The sequence below is a fragment of the Buceros rhinoceros genome, unplaced genomic scaffold (genome assembly GCF_000710305.1).
Source record: "Buceros rhinoceros silvestris isolate BGI_N320 unplaced genomic scaffold, ASM71030v1 scaffold43756, whole genome shotgun sequence".
NCBI classification, from domain to species: Eukaryota; Metazoa; Chordata; class Aves; order Bucerotiformes; family Bucerotidae; genus Buceros; species Buceros rhinoceros.
In genome coordinates this window covers 44,054-54,766 of record NW_010418990.1, presented here as the reverse complement: position 1 = coordinate 54,766, position 10,713 = coordinate 44,054, and the positions used below count along the sequence as shown (strand labels likewise).

The window sequence follows — 10,713 nt, the reverse complement described above, 5'->3', positions numbered from 1 at the left end:
TCAGGGTAACAGAGTGCTAAGCATGAAAGAAATTTCCTTTTGCGCTATTACCGGCCTCATTTCACAGTCTTTACAACCGTGAACTCGAACGCTCCTGCTGCAGATACGCTGGAGGTGCCGGGAGCTGAACTGCACACAGTACATTCCAGTGCAGCACCAGAACGTTTGCCTGGCTGCCTCTTGGTGGGCAGCACTGCAGCTCGTTCCCTGACCGAGACCGTCCCCACCAGGGCTGCTGCAAGACTCCTACCTCGAAGACAGAGGAAAGTGAGAAAATCTTCTGTCTTGGGCTTCCTTTTGGAGAGGTCCGAAATCTGAGTGGCGGGAGGGGGTAACAACGGCTCCACTATCTTTATTGGAGTTGTGCTGGGACTGTTTGGCTGGGACTGAGCAAACTTCCTTTGTGCTTGCAGCCTCGGCCTGTGGAAACAAGAGCAGATCGGGAGCACATTAGGCAGGACTTGCAGGAGAGACCTCAGAACATAAAAATTTCACTGTTAACAGGAAAAAAAAGAAAGAAAGAAAGGGAAAAAAAGAAAGAGAGAGAGATCTGAATCCATCTCCCACCCATATCCTATCCCTACTGGGTCAGTTGCGAAGACGGTATTTTATTTGCTTTATTTGCTGTCTTCTGCAAGAATTTGGAAAACCAGAAAGGGAACATCTTGACTATAAAATCTGTGACTACTATTTCATATGTTCTGATTATTTTCTTGCACATCATACAATTACAGTTTACCACTCGCTTATTAAAATTAGATCTGTATATTTGCACCATGAAAATGTCCTTTTCCCCCCAAGTGTTAGTGTTCTTTGCTTCTTGTTTTTAATTAATTTACAAATGAGGTTTATTTTAACCCCACTAATGGTTTTAATTTCTTCCAATCTGCCAAAATCTTATTTACATGGTAGAATATACACTAATATCCAAGGTGTCTATATTAGTGCCCAGTTCTACGAAAATAAATCAAAACCTTTAGGGAAAGCTATTTTTGACAGGGAAAATATCAGGAAAAAGCCGTTAGAATGTTGTTCCCTTGGCCACAGCCTAGAAGACAAAGGGGTCAAGTAGTATTTGTGATGCGTTTGTAAGAACGAAGGACACACGCAGGGTGAATTTGTCCCATTCCTGGTGCTGGGCAGTGGACTGATGCTCCCCGATAAGTTTTAGAGCGTATCCAGGTACGGCTGCAGGAACCGAAGGGGTTTGGCAGTCAGGCTGCAAATTGTTTTGAGCCTGGCTGAAGGCTCCGATTAACTGCTAGGTAGCAACGAATATGATTTTCTTTAATACGTCAGGAACGCAAATTGGTATGAGGGAAAGCGCTTTGGGGCAGGACAGACACCCGGAGGGGGTCTCGCTGGGAACCCGCCTCGGCTCAGCATTTAAGAACATGCTAATTTCTCACTTAAGCAACTGGGATTCTAATTATGATCTTTATTACAGCTTCAAAAGGGAGAGAAGCTACTGAAAGAACTTAAAACCTCATTGAGAAAGGATGCAATTTTATGTCATTTTCTTCCCTAATAGCAGAGTATTTACATAATGTCAAACTGAAACACGTATCAAATCACACTGAAGGGAAAGGCAGGTCTTGTCACTCGGTGGCAGGTTTGACTGTTACAATTTAAGGGAAGGACGTGAACTGTTCAGTGTGGATGAAACACGTTAAGTGGCAAACCTCTTCTCTTTCATGGATATGCAGCTTAAATAGTTGGGTAAGGAGAGGTGTTTTAAACTTCCACAATTTTGTGGCTAAAACAGGAGAAAGAAAAACTTTGAAAACCCCAGCAGAGTTTGTGTACACATATACACATCCCCCGGCGACAACAGAGAACAAGAGCAGCATCAGGAACGTTCTCCTTGAACTCCATGTAAATCATCCATGTCCTCACCACCCAGCTCCCACCCCCGCAAACAACAAAACCCACCAGCCACGCTTACTGCTTATTTCCATCTTCTTAATGACAAATTCAGTACCGTGCTTGTGATTTTTTTTTTTTTATCATGGTGCTTGTAATTTCTGAACTGGAACTGAAGCACGATTGAACACATACACTCCCCCGTATCTATGAACAATTCTCTTTCCAGAATGAAGGTCTTGTACAGATCTGCCTATTCATCCCCCAAGCGACTCCAAGTGCCTTCCAAAAGCTCCGTTCCTTCAAGCAGACAGAGGACTCCCGCACAGGACAAATGGCATTTTAATTTCAACCAACTACATTTCTATCACCAAAACCACAGATGCGGTGGAAGAAAAACGCTTTGTGTTGGCTTCTGCCCTGCATGAAACATACGCCCTCTCCCCAGAACCCCGGCTCTAAGGGTCGGCGAGCAGCCCTGCCTGCTGCTCTCGCCTGTGCGGGGATTTTTCCCTGCGGATGCACTCCTCAGCTTGGCTGCTAAAACATACACTGTCCACTCGCCGCATCTCCGAAACTACCTGCTCAAATCTCGCGTGACCAACAAGAAACACTGAGAAGGACTCCACAACCACCAGCCCCACAAAAAGTAAAGGTTAAGCCTGTTTCATGGTTCAAAATTAACCCTCTGCAGCAAGGATCGGCCAGGGCTGTTATGGGTCCCTAGAGCACTGAAAGAGGATTAGGGAGTGACTTCCAAGTTCCGCATAACACGAAATTGATTAGCGAATGGAAAGTACTTTTGGTTCGGACTGCCGGTGAAAACACTCTCCACTAGCCGCCCTTCCCTGAGACAAGCAGTTCCCCACTCGATTTGCTCGCCTGCTTCCCGTAGGGCAGGCAGCCTGGCCTGGCCGCGTCGCTGCCTCTTCTCTACCCACCAAGCTCCCACGGGCCCTTCGTCCCAAAAAAGACAGTGAAAATGCCAGACCTCCCCCCCACCCAGCTTCAGGCTGCCAACGTTGGGCGCTTCGTGGGGAGGCTAGGGAGACTTGTTGCTATGAGGTCAGAGGTGTTCGAGGTGCTTTTCCTCTCACACCTCTGCTGATGTCTGCTGTGCTTCCTCCTGCTTGAACAGACCGCTCCCATAAAAACAGGGCTGCTCCTCATGAAATACCCATTTTTTATCAAAACCCTGAGCAGTTACAGGGTGTAAGCAGCACCAATTCTATTTACGAATGCTAGTAAGCACAGGCACCCTCTTGTGACTGAGCATCCTTGGGGCTTTCTGTAACAACTACTGCTCCTTGGATGGACAGGCATGTGCTCTGCCGGTTTCTACTTCAGCGCCTGAGGGCATAAAGAGCAAGCCATGAGCAAGAAATTTGCTTCCGGTGGCTGTGACACACTAGGATGAGGCACCAAAGGTCGAAAACAAAAGCCAGGCTTTTAAACTGCCTTTGCTCCAGATCTGCGTAAAGATGACCAGTTTCAAAGGTGGGCCAGCAAAGGAAAGACATGCACATTTTAAAACACGGGCAACAAGTTAAAGCAGTTTCCTTGTGAAGGAGCATACGCATCTTAACAACCTCATACAGCCCCATGAAAACCTCGGGAAGCATAAAACCAATTATTTCGGGTACGGTTTCACGTTACACTTAATCCAATATAAGCGTGAAGCTGCTGCCAAAAAAGGAGGTACCCTCCTCCACTACAGTTAGGTCAGAGCCAGCATTGCATCCCATCGTACTCACTCAGCAGCACTTCTGAGCAAGGCAGAATAGGTGAGGGAGTGATAAAAGTGCTCAGAAAGACATCTTGTGTGATGAAACACCTACCACCACCAGCACGGCTTTGCTCTTCCCTTGTCAATGCAACTCTTTCTGCCGGAATGGCCTATCCAGCGTGTGTTTGGCAACAGGAGACAGACTGGCGCGAGTGGCAAAAAGAACGGCACAAATCCTGTTTGTGTCCTCAAAGTAAATAGCTCGCTCTGTCCTCTGGAAAGGCTATACGCTATGTAAGGCTTGCAAATAAGCAAACAGAGAAACCTTTGCAAGAAGGAAAAGGATGATGGAAGAACTCAGTACCACATCTAAACATCATGCAAACACCCGGCTCGCAGCCAGAAATATCCAGGCTATTTAAAAACAAGCAGTAATTCCCCTTCTCTCAGCTGAATGCTATTTTCAGTCTACCGCTTTTGAGAGACTTTAAACACCTACCCACGACACGAAGTTCAAAAGCGCCTCAGCCTAAGGAAGTCTCACCTCCTTTTAATTCACTTCTCTTCTACTGAAGCAACTGTTTAGGTCCGAGACAGCAAATTACAGCGACTAAACCCCCCCAACAAAAACATTCTGAGTGCACAAACCCAGGCTAAGCTGGAAAACATTTCTCTCCAGCCCAAAATACACTTTTTGAGTCTTTTCTAGACTGGAATTTATTTTTAGTTGAATATTTTAAGCAAATTGCACTGCAGTTTGCGTTAGCTAAAAATACTTGAGAAATGTCTTTTGAAATAGAATATAACCCAGCAGCATTCCTTCAGCTTGTAGAAAAGGACACGGTTAGGAAGAAAACATACTACTCAAAGACGCTTTCTTTGCACAGCAAAGCTCGGGCTAGTAATAGCAGCCTGCGTTAAACTCAGTAAACATTAGCACTCCAGATAACAGCGCGTGCTGTGTTAGCTACAAACCAAGTACTAAATTATCAGTATGTGAGATTTAATTGTACGCCGGTACAAAAATCAGACTATTTCCAGTTTGCTATGCCTCAACTCCTAAACGAAGGCAAAGGATAAGTACAGAAAAGACGCACAAAGAACAATATGCACAACTGAATTGACAATATATACGTATGCTTGCTAATCTATAGCCAATTCCAGGGCTGAGGCTGTCCTAAGCATCTCAGCCAGGAACAGATTTGCAAAACAAACGATCTTTACTCCAACATTCTCTAACCTCCAGCAATCTGCAGGTTTTCACAAAACTTCCTGCTTGTTACACGCTACAGTATTTGCTGGCTGTTTGGTCTTAGCACCTTTCTCTTACTCCTTGAACTTCACTTCTGCCTTTGTTGTTTCCTGCTTTTCTGTTGCCCGATACTTATCTTCCTTTGTAACATCACTGCTACAGTTTGATTTCCAAACTCTGCTGTAAGCAGTTGATTGAATTAATCACCATTTCGTGCTTAATTTCCATTTCCCTTTCCAGCGCAGCTTGTTTTTCGCTTTCTGAGCTGCTAGCAAGCAGCCTGTGAGCTAAAGCGAACAAATCTACACCTCCGTCTTTCTAAAAGGAGCACTGGTATTTGGTTACTTTGCTTTTGACACTTCTCCTGAGAAACTACAACATCCGTATTTGTAGATCTTTACTTTTACCACATTAAAATCACTACTACTAACTAGGGGCGATGAGCTGGCGTTAGTTTACACCAACGCCGCACAGACAGTTAGGCACACAGCCTTGCTTCCTGCCTGATGTAAGGCTGGCTGTGGAGGAACCATCACCCTCTACCAAAACACATCTTTAAACGGGCAGAGCTCAGGTTTCTCGGCATCGCTCAGTTCAGCTTTGAAGTTCCCAGAAATTCAGTGCACTGTATGTTTACGTTTTGCCATTCAGTGGTTCGTTCTCACACAGATACAGCTGAGTTAAGTTCCATGGGATCTTTCCCATATCGCCCACTCCACCTGATCATCCCACACAGCTACACACAGTCACAGCTGAGCATTATGGTTGTCCATCCATCAGCCACTTTAAAAAAAAAAAAGTAATTTAGACTTTAATAGCCGGGCATCTGCAGCAGATCAGATGACTATCAAGTGTGTAATTTCCAGATCAAACAAAATCAACCACGTGACAGGCACTTCTGGGCAAGCCCAAGGTGAGCATGCAAATCTTGGTGCTGCAGGTATCATTCTTCACAGGACAGCCGGGAAATTCTTATCGCTCTCGCATGTGCCAGCAGGAAGCATGGCTAAGCTGTTTCACCCTTTCACTCCTGAGAACAAGCCTGAGACATTGACTCCAAATAGGAACCTTCCAGAGTTCACGAGAACACAGCTCCAGAATTCAAACCAACAAGTGGTCTACAGTAACACTGCCAAAACTTCAATTAAACCAATTTTCCCCCCCCAGCTGTGAGGGTTAACATGACTTGGATAAGCAAAAGAAAAAAAAAAGAGGGGGGGGATTGCCCTCAGAAGACAAGATCTTATTTGCTCTCACAATGCTAAACCTGGCTTAAATTCTCAAGTGAACAAACCAAAGTACAACACTAAGCCCGTCTCCATTCAGTCCTTGATTGTTGTGCCCAACAGGGCACGTTTCCATAAGTTACACTTCTTGCGCTAAGACATTAGCCACAACGAATGGATGCACGTTTCTCTGCTTTTTGTTTGTTTGTGTTTTAAATAGGAAGCGGATTCTGAGAACCTCCTCTCCTGCAAACACTGGAAGGGGAATGACATTTAAAGACTGATGATTGAGCCAACCCATATGCTTAAGGCCTAGTTCAAAGTACAACTGGTAACTTAAACTTGTTTGCTAAAAGCTGCTCATATTATCATTCATTCTGGAATCACTTGTTTTTCCTGTCCCTGCTCACTGATGAAAAAAAGGTATTTGTGGTCTCCAAAGCTGCCGCACTTTGTGCAGAGGTGCTTACACCCACCAAGTGAAATAGCTGGCTGCTAAAAGTGAGAGTTCTGAAAAGCCGCTGGACACCGTTTACCACGAGCCACCACGTCAACTGGTGGGGAACCATATGTGAGCCTCGCATATGCTCCACCTTGCACAAACGAGCAGCCACCGTGACACGGGGACGCAGGCCTTGCCTGCTACACTGAGGACCACACTAGATGGTAGAGATTAACACGTAGAAAACCAACAGCGCGTTCAGATTTCACCTACGGATCCAGGCAGTTCGGGAGTTTCAGAGCTCTAGATAACCTCGAGAGGGATGAATCACACTGGGGCCAGAGAATTCTGGTGCTACCCTGATGCAGCAGTAGGATTTCCCAGGGTGAGCTTGAGTCCTCTCCACAGACCTCTGGATACACAGAAGCAAAAAGGATCAAGAATCAACCCAAACCACGCATCTACCTTCAAGCATCTCAACGATGGGATGCTTCCAGCTCAGCCTTCAGCAGCTGGAGAAAGGCTGATTTAAGTTTATTAGTTACCACCAAATTCTCAAACATCTCTCCACCCATCCCATGTGCTAGTAGCTGTGGAAAGCACAAGAGGATTTATCAGCTGCTGCCCAGGGAGAGGAGCAGTGGGAACAAGACCAAATGAGGATACGGCAGCTGAATGAAGCCGTTTTCCCACAGTTACCTGCCTTCGTTATCCAATCACACTACAGCAACTGTCCTACTGACCGTCCGTAAATCCAGCTCCAAAGCCCCATTCCCTTGCAAGTGTCAGATCTGGACAATCTATCTCAGCGGGACGTTGAGTCTTCTGAATCCACTTTCTCCAGGTAGTCCCAGCTGAGACTGGACAGGAATTTCTTCCTCCTCCATATGGGCATGTGGTGAGCTGTACATGGCAATAGATGGCAGAAGAGATCCTTCGGAACACTGGAGACAGGTGGTGCCACCCTTCCTTTGTCCTGCAATGGTTCTTAAAAATTCCCATTTTGGAGTAGCTTCTTTTCTAGTCGAAGACCATGAGTGCAGGTACTTTAACCTTTGACTGCTACAGGTTGCACTCCAGATGTGCCTGCACTGCAACCATGCTGCAGGTTACATAAAGCCATCCAGGCTAATCCTTCAAATTCACCAGTTCACATGGGAATCTAACAACAATGCTGCAGAGGCTTCAGCATGGGTCCTGCAATGCTCTTCCCAAGGTCCTGGCACCTTCGACACCACAGCCAACAGCATGCAACTGGGCAAGCTCAGGCACATTCACACAAGCTACAAATGTACCAATTTTACACGCAGCGCATCACCAAGGAGTGACTCGAGACTAGGCCTGCCATTTTACGCCATGCTGTTGCACAAAGAAGAGCATCACCACGTGCCAGAAAACTAAAATGCTAACCACGGCAACAGAAAAAAACGTAAAGGAACCGGTTCACATTTGCTTAGTTTTTAATAATTGCTAGCAGATGTCTGAGTGAAACATCCTGAAAAACTCTTCTTCACAGAGAAAACTGCCAAAATAACATTATTTTTTCACATTAAACCCTGTCCCATGTGCTGGAAGTAGACAAGGTGAAGTCCACGCTAACAAACCCCTTCCACACTGGAAGCAGAATGGTGCTTCCAGTTCCCTTGTGTGGTCTCCACCTACTGGCAAAGAACTGGGCACGTTCTGCTGCCTGTGCTCACTACGGGTGGAAGGGCAAAGCAAACCCCTTAGTCGACTGATACTCTGAAAAGCCAGCAGGTGCAACCGCAGGGGCACCAAACGGTCTCCCTTTTCACTTCACCTTCTCTGTAACACCATCCATACGTCTCTGCTGAATTACATATAAAAGGGACCTTGGTCTCTACCACAGATGATTTTTTTCAAAAGCCTTTTTGGCTCTTCGGAAAGATTTCCCACCCTATGGAAAAGAACCCACAGAATGTCAAAACCTCCCCATTTTCATACAACTTGAGTGTTTCCCCCCTATGCAGTTACACAGAAGTCAAAGCTACTTTTAGCACAACACACTGTGCCACTTCAATATTCCTCCAGTACCATTTTCAGCATTCTCAGACATCTGAGGGACATCTGCAAAACCTGTTTGCTTCCCAGCTCCCAACCAGGAGACATCAAGCAAAACCAGCAGGGTTCAGATGACAGGGCTTCCCAACTTCCTTACTCATGCGATGCATTCGGCACTACCTGAAACCCCGGCTCCTGATAAATTCAGTGCTGCCCTTTGTTCCATATTCCTCTTCAAAACGGTTGCAGATTCAGATGGAATGGTGAATGATATGCCAAATAATACCAAACACAGTGGCAGCTCCCTCCCTGGTAATTTGACCAACTCCTAAAACTCAAGAGGACACAAGATCAAAGCACTGCGACTGAAGGAAAATTCTCCTTTGGCTTTGAGCAGTCTTTTCATTTCATTCTTCTTTTCCAATCTCAGGAAAACATGTGTACCTGGACTCTTGAAGTCTTTCACCTCCACCCTAGAAGCAACTTGCACTCAGCAGAAAGCCACAGATTACTTCTGGCAGAGATGGCAGAAGTAACAGCTTATGGATCATTTTAGCCATCTTCCGAACGGCTGAAAACCTTCCTGTTCAATTAAGTCCTCCATTAATCCCTATCGTTTGAATAAAATGTTCCATCTGCAGGCAGGAAGCAATAAAAGCCCTACGGTCAGTAGGTTGTGGGCATTTTAACCTCTTGCAGAGGCTGCAATTCAACCCCAGCTGAATCCGGCTATCTACACTTCCCACAGTGCCGGCCTTTCGAGGGCTCCTCTGCCATCCGGCTATTACCAGGGACGCAGCGTTTTTCTTATAAAATTACAATGTTTAGATGCACAGCAAGGAAAAAAAATAAAGGCAGACACGACATATCCCGTATCTGCTGCGCAGGCTTTATTCTGATAGGCAGCAAAGTGATCACTTTTACATAAAACATCCATCAATCACAATCACCATCTTGCCAAAAAGGATTACTGAACAGAAACACGTGAATGAGCTATGGAGGGTAAAAATAAAATAAAAATCAGTATATTCCTGCATGCTAAACCTGTACTACCCTTACAGAATTCTGAAGACAGAAGGCAAACGTTAGCAGGTGTTATCTCCCCTTTTTAGTCTCGTCTCTTTTCCTACATCATTGTGATTTTCTGCATTCTCTTGGAAGCAAACCACGACCCACTCCAGGCTTCCTCCCCAGGAGTCAAACAGCCCATTCTTGCAAGTCAATCAGGCAGACGCAGTCAATTGTCCCAGGAACTCTGTTCATGGCTTCTTTCAAGCCATGCCACATCCTGCTACCAGTCAAACTGGCCTGAAAAGGAAAGGGGCCATTCACAAACATCCCCGCCCCCTCCCCCCCCATCATTTTTGAGGGACGCTAAACCCTACGAGAGGGGCCTGGCTGCACTGCCAGAGCATGCTGTACTTCCCTTCCTCCTGAATGCCAGAGAAAGTAGTTGGGAACTAATGATATGGATGGAAACTATGGTAACAATTCCTGCGCCACCACAACCTGCAGCATTCCCTGCAGACTTTCTTTCATTACCTGCAGTAATAACTATTCAATACTCTCTTGCTTCTTGACACGCGTCACACCTCCCTGCCCCAGGAGACTCTACTAGAAGGATAAGGTGTGTATCCAACTCATTTTAGTACCAGGTAATCGTAGTAAAAAAATCCACACGCACACACAAACTGTGCACACCACAGATTTGTCCTGCAAGTGACGAAAATACTGTCCCTCTGAGAAGACTTTGTTCACAGAAAAGTGGGATTTATCAATGCTTCATCTTCCCTAACAGTCTCCTTACTTAGGAGCAAGAAGCTCCTAAGCTTACTTGTGCTCTTATGAATGAGCAGCAGGACGCCTGACATTTGATGGGACGACCCAGATAAACTAGACCAACAAAGACAAACTATGCACCATCATAAGCTGATGGCAGAAGGAGAAAGTCACGTTCCTTCTAGTCCTGCATCCTGTTCTGGACCTGAACTAGGAACAGACAGAAACACATCGTCCTGGTGGGAGCAGGAAGAAGCAGGACCATACCTTTTTGGAGCAGCAAACTACTGCATTGCCTCACTTGCATCATCTTTCCACCCTAAATAAGGGGGCTCAGTTTGGTTTAAACTCACCTCAGCGAGGGCTGCTGCAGAAAACAGGTATGGTGTATGTTCTCCCCTTC

The 10,713-nt window shown here is 45.8% G+C and overlaps 1 long non-coding RNA gene across 1 annotated transcript in view; it reads right to left on the bottom strand.

Moving 5' to 3' along the window:
- Nucleotides 1–227: 227 nt before the first annotated feature.
- Nucleotides 228–10,713, bottom strand: part of LOC104495718 — a 53,510-nt gene continuing 43,024 nt past the window's right edge. The window contains exon 3 of the long non-coding RNA XR_727811.1: nucleotides 228–420. This is a non-coding gene — a long non-coding RNA (uncharacterized LOC104495718). The remainder of the gene's footprint in view (nucleotides 421–10,713) is intronic.